This window comes from Dendrobates tinctorius, unplaced genomic scaffold (genome assembly GCF_039654945.1).
Source record: "Dendrobates tinctorius isolate UK_male_01 unplaced genomic scaffold, ASM3965494v1 ptg000158l, whole genome shotgun sequence".
NCBI classification, from domain to species: Eukaryota; Metazoa; Chordata; class Amphibia; order Anura; family Dendrobatidae; genus Dendrobates; species Dendrobates tinctorius.
In genome coordinates, this window is record NW_027361825.1 from 28,546,678 (window position 1) to 28,564,737 (window position 18,060).

The following is an 18,060-nucleotide window of genomic DNA, read 5'->3' on the forward strand; positions in this document are numbered from 1 at the left end:
AATGTCAAGGCTGACGCTCTTTCTAGGAGCTTCTTTGCTGATTCTCCTGTGGTGACAAAGCCTGCTACCATCTTAGGCGAAGGGGTAGTTCTTTCTGCCATCTCGCCCGATTTGAGACGTGCTCTGGAAGAGTTCCAGGAGGACAAACCTGAGTGTTGTCCCAGTGGAAAGTTGTATGTTCCTGACCAGTGGAAGAAGAGAGTGATGTCTGAAGTTCATTGCTCTGCTTTGGCTGGTCATCCAGGCATTTTTGGTACTAGAGATCTGGTGAGTCAGTCTTTTTGGTGGCCCACCTTGTCTCGTGATGTCAGGAATTTTGTTCAGTCCTGTGGGACTTGCTCCCGGTCTAAACCTTGTTCTCGCTCTAGTGGGTTGTTGATGCCTTTGCCGGTTCCCAGGAGGCCATGGACCCATATTTCAATGGATTTCATCTCTGATATGCCTGTCTCTCAGAGAATGACTGTTATTTGGGTGATTTGTGATAGGTTCTCTAAGATGGTTCATCTTGTACCACTCCCTAAGTTGCCATCTTCCACTGAGTTGGTGCCCCTGTTTTTGCAACAGGAGGTTAACTTGCACGGGATTCCTGAGAACATTGTATCTGACAGAGGAGTTCAGTTTGTGTCTAGATTTTGGAGGACTTTCTGTTCCAAGCTGGGAATTCAGTTGTCCTTCTCCTCTGCTTTTCACTCTCAGACCAATGGGCAGACGGAGAGAACAAACCAGACCTTGGAGTCGTATTTGAGATGTTTTATTTCCGCTGATCAGGATGATTGGGTTTCATTTTTGCCCTTGGCCGAATTTGCTTTAAATAATAGAGCTAGTTCTGCCACTTTGATGTCACCTTTTTTTTGTAACTTTGGGTTTCATCCTCGATTTTCTTCAGGGCAGGTGGAGCCTTCTGCCTGCCCAGGTGTTGACACTGTGGTAGAGAGAATGCACCAGATCTGGGACCAAGTGGTGGATAAGTTATCTCTCTCCCAGGAAAAGGCCCAGCGGTTTTCCAACCGACATAGGTTGGTGATATGGTTTGGTTATCATCAAAAAATATCGCTATGAAGGTGGCTTCTCCTAAGTTTAAGCCTAGATTTATTGGACCTTACAAGATTTTGGAGATTATTAATCCGGTCTCTTTTCGTTTGGCTCTTCCTGTTACATTTAAAATCCATAATGTGTTTCATAAGTCCTTGTTGAAGAGGTTTGTTGAACCAGTAGTTCCTGGCGTGGCACCTCCGGACCCTGTATTGGTTGAAGGTAACATGGAATATGAGGTAGAGAAGATACTGGATTCCCGTCTGGCTAGACGGAGACTCCAGTATTTGGTTAAGTGGAAGGGTTATGGTCAGGAGGATAATTCCTGGGTCTCTGCCTCTGATATTCATGCCAAAAGATTGGTGCGTGCCTTTCATCGGGATCACCCTGATCTCCCTGGTGGCGTGGATGAGGGTTCGGTGACCCCTCCTCAAGGGGGAGGTACTGTTGTGAGTTCATTTTCCCCTTCACCATTGAGGTCTGATGAACTCCCTCTTCTGGTGAAGGAAGGTAGTGAGGCTGATTACCAAGCACCTGGGCAGGATGATTATGACTGGGTGACGGGAATTACTGACTGGATATAAGGCAGCCGACGCCCTTCTGCCTTGCTGGTGATCTCTCTGAGGGATTCTAGGAGACCAGTCTGATTCCTGCTCCTCAAAAGCTAAGTTTTCTGCTCTACTTTTTGCATTTGTGTTTTGGTTTTGTTTTGCATTGTTTTCCTTGATTTCTGCCATTCCCTGCGGGGGTGAGCTAAATTCCTTTTTGCTCTGTCTTCAGAAAATACCTGAGTACTGATATAGTCTTTTTGAAGCCTAGCGTCTTCAGGGCTTTTTTCCCTATCAGCTGTTGGCTCTTGTTTTGATAGGGTTTTGGCGGATTACAGACAGCAGCTTTTCTATCCTGTCCTATCTAGTTAGCTTGGGCCCCATCATTTGCTCAGCCTATCTTTCTATCTGTGTGAGTGTTTTTTCATCTTGCTTCACCGTCATTATATGTTGGGGGCTGCCTATTGCTTTGGGGTCTGCTCTGGGGCAGTTTAGATTTCCCTTTCTGTCTTTAGGTTATGTAGTTCTCCGGCTGTGATCGAGGGGTCTAGGGCACCGTAGGAACCCCCCACGGCTACTACTAGTTGTTGTTGATAGGTTCAGGGGTCTGCAATCCGATAGCTGCCAACTTCTCTGGTTTTCTGGACTCAGCTAGTATTTCTGTTTTTGCCTCCTACGGTGACTCATTCATAACACCGGAGGTGATGGGAAAATACATACTGTAAATAAATTGCAGCTTGTCTTTCCCAGCACTGGCAGAGGTGAATGGTCCGCATGCACCGGTTATGTATTTCTGCTAGAAACATTATAAAGTGATAGGATATAGGTACACACCTTACACAGGCTGGAGGTATGCCAGGGTCAGAAAGAAATAATGAAAAGCTAGGAAGGAATGAAGGAAGGGCTCCTCAACAACACAAACAAGCCCTTTATTTATATTATCAGAATCCTTAGTATCATATATATCTCCATACATACACCTCCCAACACTTCACACTGTTACAACTGCTGATTGGACAGGCTGCTCCCATCAGTATTTGTGTCATTAGAGACACAGTGCTCACACATACACTGAACCAAATCTGCTGTGAAGGCATCAGTGACACAGAGCTGTCTCATTCACACAGCAGAGGCTTTGTCACACAACAGATTACATCAGTGACTGACTTCCCCTGTGCAGATTAAAAGCTGCACACCCCCATCACTGGCCATCACACAGTCTGTTCTCACTGCTGCCAGCAGCCTGGGACAGTGAGGGAAGGAATTACTGATAATGAGTTATGCATTGCAATCATGAGTGGCCCAGAATACAGGACGATTTTCCCTCTTCACTAGTTTCACTTTCCATAGATCACTGTTCAGCGTGTGTCTGGGGGAGGAGCAGCTGGGTGGTCTGCTCTCTGCAGTGAGGCTGCTAGAGGGGGAGGATTTGTTACTGTGTGATGAGGGCTTCCTCATGTGGATGGGGAGGGCCTGTAGCTATGGAGGGTGGGGTTGTTTCTCTAGAGGGCATGTGTCATGATCCAGGATGGGGTTTGTCTTTGGCCAGTGCTGGTCAGACAGGGGATAATTGTTTCTGCCTCTCTCTGGCAGAGGGCGACTATTTAATGCTCACTCGACCTAGGTCCGGTGTCAGTTATACTCCTGCCCTCGGCTGAGTTAGTTGACTTTGTGCGTACGTGTGCCTTGTGACTGTGATACTTTATGCTTGTTTGGTTTTGACCTGGTTCTGTCCCTGCTATGAGTTCTGCCTGTTCCTTTGGTACTGCTCTGCTATTCCCGTGTATGACTCTTTTGCCTTGGACCTGACTACTCTCTGACTGCCCCCCTTGTACCGTGTTGCTATCTCTGTGTATGACTCATTGCTTACGTTCTGACTATTCTCTGCTTGCTCCTCTGGAATTACTCTGCCATCTCTGTGTATTACCCCCTCGCTTGTCTGACCTGAGTTCCCCTAATCTTCACTCCAGGATTCCTGTAATAGACACCTACAGTCATCTACTGCAGCAGGACGCTAAGCTACGCCCCCTGTGGTCACATGATCGTAGGTCCTGGTACTCTATACTACCTTTAGTGTCGCAGGTCCCGTGCTCAGAACTTTCACTACAGTATTGGACCCCGCGCTCTCCCATAGTGTGGGTAAGTCACCCTGCTCTGTGTGGCAGTTTGCCGATGCTGACAGGGTCCTGACATTATAACTGACCGTTACCATTTTTTTTCTCCGCTCCCCTTCTCCTGTGTGTGTGATGGATCCTATGCACGCTCTTTCTGAGCCGGTAAAGCACCTGACTCAGATGTCTCAGAAACTCCTTGGGGAACGAGTCCTGGCTCAGTCTCAGCAGCTGATTGCTGACACTGTGCAGGGGGTTTTATCATCGGGGGCTCGGGATGTTACATTAAGTTTCCCCTGAGTCTCCGGTTAAGTTACCGGATACCTTTTCTGGAGATAAAAAGGAATTCAGAGTTTTCAAGGAGGGCTGTAAGCTTTTTCTTTTCATTGAGACCACACTCTTCTGGGGATAAAAGTCAGAGAGTGGGGGTCATTATGTCTCTGTTAAGGGGAGCCCCCCAGGCTTGAGCTTTCTCCCTTCCGACCACGGCCCCTGAGCGTATGAATGTGGATGCATTTTTTGAGGCCCTGGGGCATATTTATGATGAGCCTGATCGGATGTGTATGGCTGAGGACATGGTGATGAGTGTGTGCCAGTGGAAGCACTCAGCCGAGTGGTTTTGCTCAGAGTTCAGACGCTGGGCTGCTGAGGTCTGCTGGAATGATGCTGCCCTCCGGGGTTTGTTCCGTAGAGGCCTGTCTGAACATCTGAAAGATGCCTTGGCTCTCCACCCTCCGCCTAATTCCCTGGAGGAGGCTATGACACAGGACATCTGAATGGATCGCAGGCTACGGGTGAGGGGAGTGATGCAGATTGAGACACCGTTATTCTCCCACGGAAGGGGAGCCAGTCCTACATTGGAAACCATGGAGATGGGAACCATCGACCTCAAGGAGAAAGAAAGGAGACAACGGCATGTGGGGAAATGCTGTTTTCACTGTGGTGATTCTGGACATTGGAAAAAGGATTGCCTCTCCTGTCCACTGACCAACAAGCGACTGAGCACGGGTGATTGTCGTCGAGGTCACCCAGTCTCTCAGATACCTTTTCCTGCATTTTCAAAAATGTTGTTGCAAGTGGAACTTTGTTGTGGGAGTGTCTCCACATCCACTTCTGCTTTCGTGGATTGCGGATCGTCGTTGAACTTTATTGACTCTGACTTGGTGTCCAGGTGTAAGTTAGGGACAGTTAGGCTGGAGACTCCTATCCATGTTGTTGCCATTGACAAAACACCACTGGCTAAGAAAGACATCATATTTCTTACAGAGAAGTTTCTCCTTAAAGTGAGTTCCTTGCACCAGGAACGTATTTCATGTTTTGCTATGGACAACCTGCCTACGGGACTGGTGTTGGGGTTCCCCTGGTTGCAATTACATAATCCTGTGATTAATTGGGAATCTCAGGACATTGTTAAATGAGGTCCCTTTTGTTCTGAAAAATGTCTTGCTACTGTGTCTGTGTCGTCCGTTGGTCTGGAAGGTATTCCGGAGTACCTAAAACACTATACGGACGTTTTCTCCGAAAAAGAGGCTGAAGTTTTACCACCACACCGTCCATTTGATTGTGCCATTGACCTGGTTCCAGGTGCTAAATTGCCCAAGGCCCACTTGTATAACCTTTCGGGTCCCGAGCCGGCTGCTATGAAGGAAAACATTTCCGAGAGTCTCCGTAAGGGACACATTCGTCCTTCTGTCTCTCCCGTGGCGGTGGGGTTCTTTTTCGTAAAGAAAAAAGACGGTGGTTTGCGCCCATGCCTCGATTTTCGAGAGTTAAATAAAATAACTGTGAGAAATATGTATCCCCTCCCACTTATTCCTGATTTGTACAACCAGTTGTCCGGAGCTAAGTGGTTTTCGAAATTAGATCTACAGGGAGTGTATAACTTTATCCGAGTCCAGGAAGGAGATGAGTGGAAAACTGCTTTTCACACTACTGAAAGGTTGTTTGTAAATTTGGTCATGCCTTTCGGTCTCACCAATGCTGCAGCGGTCTTCCAAAATTTCATCAATCACGTGTTCTCTGATTTTATTGGACGTTTTATGGTTGTGTATTTGGATGACATACGGATCTACTCACCTGATAAACAGGCTCACATTGGTCATATTCGGGCAGTTCTCCAAAGGCTTCGGGAGAACTGTCTCTTTGCTAAACTAGAGAAATGTTTATTTTTTGTTCAGGAACTGTCTTTTCTGGGATTCATTGTGTCTGCTGAGGGGTATCGCATGGATCCTAATAAGGTGCAGGCCATTGTCGATTGGGTTCAACCTTGTGATTTGAAGGCTCTGCAGCGTTTCCTAGGATTCACCAATTATTATCGCAAATTTATAAGGGGGTTCTCACAGGTGGTTAAACCCCTCACAGACATGACTCAAAAGGGGGCCGATATCAAGAATTGGTCAGCCGCAGCGATAGCGGCGTTTCAGTGTTTAAAAAAATGTTTCATGTCTGCTCCGGTTCTTATTCAACCGGACCCGTCTGAGCCATTTATTGTTGAGGTGGAAGCCTCAGAGGTGGGGGTGGGGGCGGTATTGTCCCAGGGACCCGCCACTTTGACTAATTTGAGACCCTGCGCCTTTTCTCAAAGAAATTCTCCCCTGCGGAGAGAAACTATGATGTTGGGAATCGAGAACTTCTGGCCGTGAAGTTGGCCTTTGAAGAATGGAGGCATTTTTTGGAGGGGGCTGTCCATCCTATAACCATAATTACGGACCACAAGAACCTAGCTTACATTGAGTCAGCTAAAAGGTTGACTCCTAGACAGGCTAGATGGTCAATTTTTTTTCCCGATTCCACTTCTCTATCACTTTTTAGCCAGGATCCAAAAATGTCAGAGCTGATTCCTTGTCACGCAGTCTAGATCCGGTGTCTCCCCCCGAACCTCCATGCTCCATTCTTCAGCCCAGGGTGGTGGTGGCAGGTATTTCTAATATGTTGGAATGGGAGATTTGGGAAGCCCAGTCTCTTGCAACTTCGGTTAAGCCGGTGGATAAACTGTTCGTACCAGCTCAATTTAGTCTCAAGGTCCTCTGGGAGTTCCACGACTCCGTTCTGGGTGGACATCCAGGGATCTCGGCTACCCGGAAGGCCATTGCTAGAATATTCTGGTGGTCTTCTTTAGCCTCTGATGTTGGGGAATATGTGTCTGCTTGTGATGTTTGTGCCCGTGCAAAAACCCCCCATAACCGGCCGGCTGGGGAATTGGTACCACTGCCAATTCCTGAGAGACTATGGACTCATTTGTCCATGGATTTCATCACCAACCTTCCCCCCTCCAAGGGTAATAGCGTTGTTTGGGTTGTAGTGGACAGGTTTAGTAAGCAGACACATTTTGTACCCTTAGCGACTCTACCTAATACAGAAACATCCAGATTGTTTGTTGAGCATGTGGTGCGGTTGCATGGGGTACCCTTGAATGTGGTGTCTGATAGGGGAGTACAATTTGTTTCCCGATTTTGGAGGGAATTTTGTAAAAGGTTGGGTATTGGTCTGTCCTTTTCATCCGCTTACCATCCAGAGACTAATGGGCAGACTGAGCGGACCAATCAGTCTCTGGAGCAAATTCTGCATTGCTTGACCTCAGCCCGACAGGATGATTGGTGTACTGCGTTACCTTTGGCCGAGTTTGCGTTTAACAACCGCATTAACCAGTTTACGGGTACATCTCCCTTTTTCTGAAACTATGAGTTTCATCTACATTTTGGAGAGTTTTCCCTTTTGGACTCTGGGTGTCCTAGGGCGGATGAGACTGTCCAGCGGTTGGGGGTGGTATGGCGGGAGGTCCAGAGTAACATTACAAAGGCCCAGGATAAATATAAGTTTTTTGCAGACAAAAAACGGTCCGTGGGGCCGGTGTTCCAGGTTGGGGATAAGGTATGGTTATCTACCAAGAATATAAGGCTCAAGGTCCCCTCTGCGAAGCTTGGACCTAAATTTATTGGTCCCTATGAAATTACCGAAGAGGTTAACCCGGTGGCTTTTCAGTTGCGTCTCCCGCCATCTCTACGGATTCCCAATGTTTTCCATAGGGCCCTTTTGAAACCTGTGGGGTCCTGTGGGGAGGGATCATTGTCTTCCCCGCCACCGGTTTTGGTAGACGGGCAGTCTGAGTACGAGGTGGAATGAATTGTTGACTCTAGGTTGGTCCGTCGTGCCCTTCAATATCTTGTACATTGGAAAGGCCCTGAAGACCGGTCGTGAGTTCCTGCTCGATAGGTTCATGTGGATAGGTTGGTCCGGGCCTTTCATGCCAAGTATCCTGAGATACCTGGTGGTTCCAGTGGCCCCCCCCATTGAGAGGGGGGTACTGTCATGATCCAGGATGGGGTTTGTCTTTGTCCCGTTCTTGTCAGACAGGAGTTAATTGTTTCTGCCTCTCTCTGGCAGAGGGCGGCTATTTAATGCTCACTCGACCTAGGTCCAGTGTCTGTTATACTCCTGCCCTCGGCTGAGTTAGTTGACCTTGTGCGTACGTGTGCCTTGTGAGTGTGATACTTTATGCTTGTTTGGTTTTGACCCGGTTCTGTCCCTGTTATTATGAGTTCTGACTGTTCCTTTGGTACTGCTCTGCTATTCCCGTGTATTGACTCTTTTGCCTTGGACCTGACTACTCTCTGACTGCCCCCCTTGTACCGCGTTGCTATCTCTGTGTATGACTCATTGCTTACGTTCTGACTATTCTCTGCTTGCTCCTCTGGAATCACTCTGCCCTCTCTGTGTATTACCCGCCCCCCCCCCCCGCTTGTCTGACCTGAGTTTCCCTAATCTTCACTCCAGGATTCCTGTAATAGACTCCTACAGTCATCTACTGCAGCAGGACGCTAAGCCACGCCCCCTGTGGTCACATGATCGTAGGTCCTGGTACTCTATGTTACCTTTAGTGTCGCAGGTCCCGTGCTCAGAACTTTCACTACAGTATTGGACCCCGCGCTCTCCCACAGTGTGGGTAAGTCACCCTGCTCTGCGTGGCAGTTTGCCGACGCTGACAGGGTCCTGACATTAGAGTCCTGACAGCATGTTTGGAGTAGAGTAGGAGGTTACGACCAGTTCTCATTTCAATGCCATAACACCCCCCCCCTTGGAGGTTCTGTTCAGAATATCTAGAAAACCATGCAAACTAGTGACAGAAAGTAAATTACTTATTGTCATAATTCTGCAGTCCAGATATGTACTGAGATTATGTGAAAAGCCCGGACAACCCCTTTAAGTAATGTAATATAATGGCAATAATAGAATTTCAATGTGAATTATTCTATAACACTACAATCAGAACATACATTTATGGGATTATCTATTATAATTCAATGTTGGGGATTTATTTTATTAAATACATCTTGCTGGTGTTGATCTGACAGGTGTGTGGTGCTTGTAAGTAATGTCAAAGTTTTCTTATCAGTAGGACATCTTGAAAAATGGAGATCTAAAAACAATTAAAAAGACCTTTTTAACTTTAGCATTTGTAGTTATTATAACAGTGGCCACAATAGACAAAGAAAGACTTAGGGCCCCGTCACACAGCGAGATCGCTAGTGAGATCTCTGATTTTGTGACTCATCAGCGATCTCTCCAGCGATATCGCTGTGTGTGACGGGGATCAGTGACCGGCCTCCCTGCCGAGTATCGCTGATCGTGCAGGATCATCCTGGGCCATTTTTTGATCGTTGGTCTCCCGCTGGCCAGCACGCATCGCTGCGTGTGGCAGCGAGAGACCAGCAATCAGCGATGCTGGAAACCAGTGTGCACGCTGGTATCTAGGGTAAATAGCGGGTATCCAAGAGCTGCGAGGCTCTTAGATACCCGCTGTTTACATTGGAAACCAGCTTGCTCGCTGGTCCTGATCGCTGTAGGGGCTGTCTATGTGACCTAACGATGTCCCAGCGATCCCATCCATGTCGGATCGTTGGTGGGATCGCTGGGACATCATTATGTGTAACGGGGCCTTTAGTAGACAAAATTGTACAATCTAGATTTAGAAGATATTTAATCAGATGCTTGATCTTATAGGGGTCATTTCGAGCAGCAGAGAAAGATGGAAAGTCCTTCGTCGATAACCCTTAACAACTCTGAGAAATTTTGAAATGGGATAGAGAAGCATTGAAGAAAGAATTCAAGAGGAAGCCCGATGTCACCGAGAAATTTATGAAGGATAAAGGTTGATGGAGAGTCATTCTTTCAGTATTGACAACTAGAGATGAGCGAGTAGTGAAGTATTCGGACTCGCTATACTCGTACCGACTATACCATAATACTCGGGTATTCAGTACAAATAGCGAGTCCAATGATAGTCAATGGAAAATGCGAGTAATTGTCTGCTGGACCCTACAAAGCAGTCTGGGGGCTGAGGAAAAGGCTAAAAAATGCGTAAATGTTAAAAAAAAGTATGCTGTAAACAAATGTATATAACATGGGGCCACCTGGTCAGGGCCTGCACGAGTGATTTTACATCAGTGCTTCACTAGAATGTACAAACATTATTTGAAGTTCTGTGTTTTTTTCCAGCAGAGCGGGACTCGTACGCCACTTACACAGTGCCAGTGATATATCAGAAGTGCCGTAAGAGCGAGTGATTATGGAGGCAATCTTCTAAAAGCTAAGTATGTAAGTGGTGTAAGGAGAGCAATCTGCCCTAGGGGCTGTGTTATGGTTAACGCAGGAAGAAGCCACCCATCATCATCATCATCATCCCAAGGGATTCACAATTATAAAGCTTGGACTACTGTCCTTGTTGTGCCACTGGCCAATGTGTAGGCATAGACATAGTGTCTTCAAAACATTAGCCCTAGGGGCTGTATCATGGTTAATGAAGGAAGCAAGACAGGTCTGAAGAGCCAAACAATTATGACATAACTAGGACTACTAGCATAGAGGTTGCAGTGTCCAGGTATAGCCATAGTGTGTCCAAAAATTAGCCCAAGGGGCTGTATCATAGTTGATGAAGGAAGCAAGACGGGTCTGAAGGGTCAAACAATTATGATGAAGCATAGAGGTGGCAGTGCCCAGTGTCCAGGCATAGCCATAGTGTCTCCAAAAATTAGCCTAAGGGGCATGATACCATGGTTGATGAAGGAAGAAGGGTCTCACTCTCATCACAAGTGCCTCCGATGGGAAATATTAATTAATGTAACATAGTTTTTAGCTTATTGACCATGAGGTACATGTGTCAGAAGCAGGTTTTGAAGACATGTGTAAGAAGAAGAAAAGGAGCTTGTATGGGAAGGGATGGATGTAATCACCAATTTAAAAAAAAATAACGCTTTGGATGACTTTAGGTTGGGATACTGTCATCTGGAGGGCTGAAAAACTGTTGTGAAATCCAGTCCTTGTTAAATTTTATCAGAGTCAGCCTGTCTGCATTCTCTGTAGTCAACCATGTGCGTGTATCTGTGATGATTGCCCCAGTGGCACTGAAAATACGCTCTGACATCACACTAGCAGCAGGGCAGGCCGGCACCTCCAAGGTATTGAAGGAGAGGTCGGGCCAACTATGCAGCTTGGATACCCAGTAATTAAATGGTACAGAAGCGTGAGGAAGGATGCAGGTATGATCACTTAGATAGTCGCTGACCATCTTGTTCAACTTATCCCTCCTTGACATTGCTACTGTTGCAGCTAGTCCTTGGTGATGAGCCGGTTTATTGAATATGGCCCCGTTTGTAGACATTTTACCACCACCTCTTTTGGACCTGCTTGGCGTTTCTCTCCCCATTAATGCATGCTGTTGCACAGAGTTGGTATCTCTGCTAGCAGTGGTGTCTGAGGGTGCTGTTGCCATCAAATGATCGACAACGGCCTTCTTGAAGGATTCCATTGTGAAACCCCTTGGTGACTGCAACAGTAGCGAAGGAAATTTGTCCTTGTACCGTGGGTCTAGAAAGGTGGCCAACCAGTATAGGTTGCTATTGAAAATGTGGATTACGTGAGGGTCTTGGCACAGACAGTGAGATATGAAGTGTGCCATGTGTGCCAAGCTGCAAAGAGGCAAATGTTCTGTGACCCCTGAAGGAGGAACAATACCCATCCTCTTCTCACATTGACTCTCCTCCTCCACCACTTCCTCTCCAGCCCACCCATGCTGGATAGACATGAAGCTGGGGTTGGGATTCCCCTCTGTAGTATGAAGTGTCCCCTCTGTACCACTGAAAAAGAAGTCCTCTCCCTCCTCATTTTCGTCATCATCTTCATCCCCTAATGTTACCTGATGATATTGGCTGGGCAGGGTAGGATCACCCATTGTGAAATCTTGCTCCATACCCAGCTGCTGGGCATGCAAAGATTCCATTTTTTGATTCTGCAGCAATTTTTTCAGCAGATATAGCATAGGGATGGTTACGCTGATAATAGCCTGATCACTGCTCACAACCTTGGTGCAGTACTCAAAGTTATCAAGCACCTCACAAATATCAGTGATCCACACTCACTCGACAGTTGTTATGTGTCTTGGCTGAGTCTCAGTGTGATCGGCATGTTTAAACTGGTATTCAGAAAGTGCCCTCTGCTGCTCACTTACCCTTGCCAACATATTATATGTTGAGTTCCATCGTGTTAGCAGGTTGCAAATGAGTCTGTGGTTTGGCAAATTAAATTGCTTTTGAAGCCCTGCAAGACCAGCAACAGCGGTTGAGGAGTGGCGGAAATGGGCGCAAATACGGCGCACCTTCTCAAGTAGGTACGGCAAGTTAGGGTATGTTTTTAGAGATTTCTGCACCACTGAGTTCAGCATGTGAGTCATGCATGGCACGTGTACCAGCTTCCCGAGCTTTAAAGCCGCCACCAGGTTATGCCCATTGTTGCAGAGAGCCAGACCAGGATGCAGTTGCAGTGGGGAGAGCAACTGATCGGTCTGTTGTTTTATTCCTTGCCACAGCTCTGCTGCAGTGTGTGGTGTTTTACCTAAGCAGATCAGCTTCAGCAGAGCGTTTTGCCGCTTTGCCGATGCGCTGCTGCACAGCTCCCAACTTGGGAGTGATGTGGAGGATAATTCAGCATAGGATGACAAGGCGGAGGAGGAACAGGGAAGACTTGATGTATATGATGAGGCGGAAACCCTGATTGAGGTTGGGCCTGCTATTCATGGGTAGGATATGTGTTGATGGTCCAGTTTGAGACTTTGTCTCACCCTCCACCAGGTTAAGCCAGTGTGCCGTGACAGAGATGTATCGTCCCTGGCCACAAGTACTTGTCCACGTGTCTGTTGTAAGATGGACCTTCCCGGTTACGGCGTTGGTGAGAGCACGCTTTAGATTGTTTAAGACGTGCTGGTGTAACGCGGGGATGGCACAGCGGGAAAAATAGTCCCGGCTAGGAACCAATTATCATGGGGCAGCCACAGCCAAAAGATCATGGAAACAATGTGTTCCCACAAGCCTAAACGGCAACATCTCCACGGCTAGCAACTTGGCAATGTGTGCATTCGGTATTTGTGCTTGTGGGTGCGTAGCTTGGTATTTACGCCTCCTTTCATACATCTGGGGCACGGACAATTGGATGCTTTCCTGGGACAAACAAGTGGATGAGCATGTTGTGGCCTTTGTCTGTGCAACTGCAGCTTGTGAGCAAGAGGTATGATGATCACCTGCTTCCTGCATAGCAGATTGGAAAGGACGTATCACAGGTGACATGGCAGTGGTTTGACCCGCAGTTGCAGACACTGATTTTGTACCCTGTTCATCCCACCGACTAAGGTGCTTGGCTGCCATGTGTTTCCGCATACTGGTGGTGCTTTGGTTGCCTTTGCCCTGGCCTCTGCTCAGCTTCCTATGGCAGATGCTACAGATGACAACATTTGGTTCAGAAGGACTATCGGAATAAAATTTCCAGACAGCGGCTAAACTCACCCTTGCCTTGACTTGGGGCACAGAGGGATTGCTCTTGGCAACAGTTGACACACTTCACACTCTGCTCAAACCAGTAGCCCTTGGTGCCTTTTGTTGGTACTACGTATCCACCTTCATCCTCTATTCTGCTGTGCTGGCTATGCGTGCCAACGGTCCAGGTCGGATCGGTGGTCTCATCATCGACCACCTCGTCGTCCATGTCATCCTCCTTCCGTGTTGATATTGGTGACTGGCCAGATGGCAACTGTGTGTCATCACCATCAGCCTCCACCTCTTCACCCGGTATATCACGTGGATGAAAGTGGCTTTCTTCTGGCCATGGGATTTCAAATATCATTAACAGACGATACCCCCTCATGTTCCTCTTCAATGTCGCGCAGTGAGAGGCCAGAGGCAATGCAGGGAAATGGATCAAACAGATCCTCGGAGTGACCAAGGTTGGGATCAAATGTTTCCTGTGACTCCTGACTGGGTGATGAACTAGGAACAGGTTGAGAATAGGATGACCCAGTATTATCTGTGTGGACAGTAGACTGTTTTGTCATGGACGATTGGGTGCTGCTAGAACATTTCGTTGAGGCCTTATCAGCCATCCAAGACAGTATCTGCTCTTGTTCTTCTGGCTTCTAGACCCGTTTATGTTCCAGAGCGGGAAATTTCGCTGGAAACCTAGATGAATCAACCTTCTTCCATCTCCCAGACTCTGTGCCTTGTTGGGCACCAACAACCCCACGACCTCATCCCTGTCCCTTCACAACAGCCTTTTTAGGAAATTTGGATTTTTCTGCCATCGTTGCAGATGTTCAGATACAGATATTGGGGAACAAGGAGCAGTTAGTGCTTTGTGGAAGGTAGCACTACAGCCTAGTACTGCTTTGTGTTTTACAAACAGCACCGCAGCAGCAGAAAAAAATTGCCCTGAGGTTTAAGGTGAGATTACGCACCCCAGTAACCACACAAGACAGCGGTGCTGCCACTAAAAAATTGCCCTGAGGTTTAAGGTGAGATTATGCACCACAGTCACCACACAAGACAGCGGTGCTGGCTGCGTGTCAGTTGTGCAGCACCGTGCGTGCGTCCTATTCGCTGTGAACACAGCACAAAAAAATTGCCCTGAGGTTTAAGGCGAGATTACGCACCACAGTCACCACACAAGAGAGCGGTGCTGGCTGTGTGTCAGTTGTGCAGCACCGTGCGTGCGTCCTATTCGCTGTGAACACAGCACAAAAAAATTGCCCTGAGGTTTAAGGCGAGATTACGCACCACAGTCACCACACAAGAGAGCGGTGCTGGCTGTGTGTCAGTTGTGCAGTACCGTGCTTGCGTCCTATTCGCTGTGAACACAGCACCGCAACAGCACAAAAAAATTGCCCTGAGGTTTAAGGCGAGATTACGCACCCCAGACACCACACAAGACAGCGATGCTGGCTGTGTGTCAGTTGTGCAGTACCGTGCGTGCTATTCGCTGTGAACACAGCACCGCAACAGCACAAAAAAATTGCCCTGAGGTGTAAGGCGAGATTACGCACCACAGTCACCACACAAGACAGCGGCGCTGGCTGCATGTCAGTTGTGCAGTACCGTGCGCGCGTCCTATTCGCTGTGAACACAGCACCGCAACAGCACAAAAAAATTGCACTGAGGTGTAAGGCGAGATTACGCACCACAGTCACCACATAAGACAGCGGCGCTGGCTGCATGTCAGTTGTGCAGTACCGTGCGTGCGTCCTATTCGCTGTGAACACAGCACAGCAACAGCACAAAAAATTGCCCTGAGGTGTAAGGCGAGATTACGCACCACAGTCACCACACAAAACAGCGGTGCTGGCTGCGTATCAGTTGTGCAGTACTGTGCGTGCGTTCTATTAGCTTTGAACACAGCAGCACCGCAACAGCACAAAAAACCGCCCTGCAGGGGTAAATGAGACCCCAAAAATAGCTGGGAAAACTGTCACTACTCAGTCCCTGACCTTATACTTTCAGCTCTGAAAAGAGCTTTTTGATTTTACAGAGGATTTCTGGATGATCTGCACCAAAAAACACAACTCTCCCTAGCAGCTGCTTACACTCTCCCTAAACTTGCTGTGTTCTGCATGCAATGTGCGGAAAATGGTGGCAGCAGGGCTTAGAGTCAGGCTATGATGACTCATAGCCTATGATGACGCTGGGCGGCCAGCCAATCATAGTAATGCCGCCCACGACCAAGAAGGCTGCGGCATTACAGTGATTGGCAACTGTTGGGCGGGAGATCCGATTACTGCGAGGCGAGTAGTGAAATACTCGCTATGTTCCGAGTATCGCGAGTACCGCATTACTCGCCGAGTACCGAATACCCACGATTATGCTTGCTCATCCCTATTGACAACGTATCTAAAAATATTGTGGACCGTCAAAATGTTATGTGCACATGGGTAAACCATTGGTAAACAATTTTTTTGACAATTAGTTGAAGAAAGGCCCTTATTTTTAAGGACTGCCTTGAAACTTCTCAATGGTTGGCAACCTTGCCCAATCATAAATATACATGCTTAGACTATAAAAACAAAGGACAAGTCATGTTGAATTTCAACATTACCGATGTTTCTTTTTCTCTGTTGTCTACAATTATGAGACTTTTTGAATATCCACAGTTATATTAGATCAATGGTTGAGCCCATAAAGTTGATGGATCGGGTCAACATTAACATGAGCTTGTCATATTCAACAGATGATAGAGCGGCAGTCCTCCTTTACCATTTTCCTAATATAAAGTATGTATGGTGCTGTATAGCAATGACTGATGACATCTTTATATTTACTTACAGGTTCACCAATCAACCCGATACATATACTGCGACTCACTGTTTCCAATGTCATTTGCTCAGTTGTGTTCGGAGAAAGATTTGACTTTGAAGACCAAAAATTCTTGACCCTTTTGTCACATATTAATGACATTTCCAAGCTGTTCAACAGCCATTTAGGACAGGTATATAGTTGTATGTTTCCACCTACAAACAAACCCCATGTTGTCCAATAATGCAGTCATACTCCCTTTTGTCTGACCCCAACATATGGTTACCTAACAAAAAATAGGGGATAGATAATAGGGACTATGACTGCAGGATCAGACAAGTCAAGGTTTATGGAGGCTTGTCTCTTGTCTCTCGATACAAATTTGTTCTTATAAAAGGTGATTTTGAATGTAAAGCAATAAAATAAGTCATATCATGTTTTTACATTATTTTCTTTAGTTATTTAACATGTTCCCAAAAATAATGTCCCTCATTCCTGGTCCTCATCAGAAGATAATTCGTACAGCTTGTAGCAATCTATTAAGGAGAAAAAAAAGACCCATTGAGACACCCAGGACAAGGACTGTCCTCATGAATTCATTAATTGCTTACTCATGAAGATGGAAGAGGTGCATTTCTAGATTATTTTAGATTTTTGGACATTTGAGGGTTACATATTGCATGTAGAGAATGTTCATAATAACTTGAAATCAACTAGCTTTGATAATAAGGTGGCAATGACAGTGTTTTTAATGGTTGTCTTATTTTGTTTCCTACTGCATTTAAAAACTGCTCATAAATCTTTGACAAATTTTGATAAGTAAAATAATAATGAATTCCAATTTATTCTTAGGAAAAAAAAAATCTAGATACAGAATTTCATGATGAGAATCTACTGAGTACAATATTAGACTTATTCCTCGCTGGGACAGAGACGACTAGAATGACGCTGAGATATGGTTTTCTTATACTCATAAAGTATCCAGAAATACAAGGTGATTACTTTAATGCATTTTTATATTATTTACTATGATTCCTTCATAGGATCATGCGAAGCGATCAGGAGTGAGATGTCACTCGTGCGCTACTACTGATGAATCCACAATGGTTTCCGAATCCACAATGGTATCCAACAGATAAAGATATGTCCTGATTAAGAGGTCCTGCACAACATCAAAACACATTGACCCTGTAAACCTGTTTAATTAATACATTTTTTAATACCATTGTTGATGCAGCAGCGCAGAAGTGACATCTCACTCCCGATCGTTTTGCACTGTTTGGTCCTTCTAGTGACCGATGTCCTTGGAGCAGCTGATATCTATTTCATGCTAGTTGCATGTTGCTCTATAGCAACTACATGGCTGTGTACACACGCTGCGGATTTTGCTGCGGTTCCGCAGCGGTTTTGGCCGCTGCGGACCCGCAGCAGTTCTTGCTGCGGTGTACAGTACCATGATTCCCTATGGGAATCAAAAACTGCAGTGCAGACGGTGCGGAATTTTCCGCGCGGATTATCTGCGGTTTTCAATCCGCAGAAAGAATTGACATGTCAATTCTTTCTGCGGATTCTCCTGCGGTTTGCCATCTCCTCTATTGAGGAGATGAAAAACCGCAGGGCAAAACCGCAGAGCAATCCGCAGGTAAAACCGCAGGTCTTTTGACCTGCGGTTTCATCTGCGGATTTAACAAAATCCGCGCGGATGAATCCGCACCTAATCCGCAGCGTGTGCACACAGCCTATAAGGTGAGTGATCCTTTTCCTTGC

At 46.6% G+C, this 18,060-nt stretch overlaps 1 long non-coding RNA gene and 1 pseudogene across 1 annotated transcript in view; one reads left to right on the forward strand and one right to left on the reverse strand.

Annotated features, from left to right (window-relative positions):
- LOC141052021 (uncharacterized) overlaps positions 1-18,060 on the reverse strand; it is a 104,201-nt gene that overhangs the window by 35,581 nt on the left and 50,560 nt on the right. The window lies entirely within an intron of this gene.
- On the forward strand, positions 9,751-17,325 carry LOC141052169 (cytochrome P450 2C1-like; annotated as a pseudogene).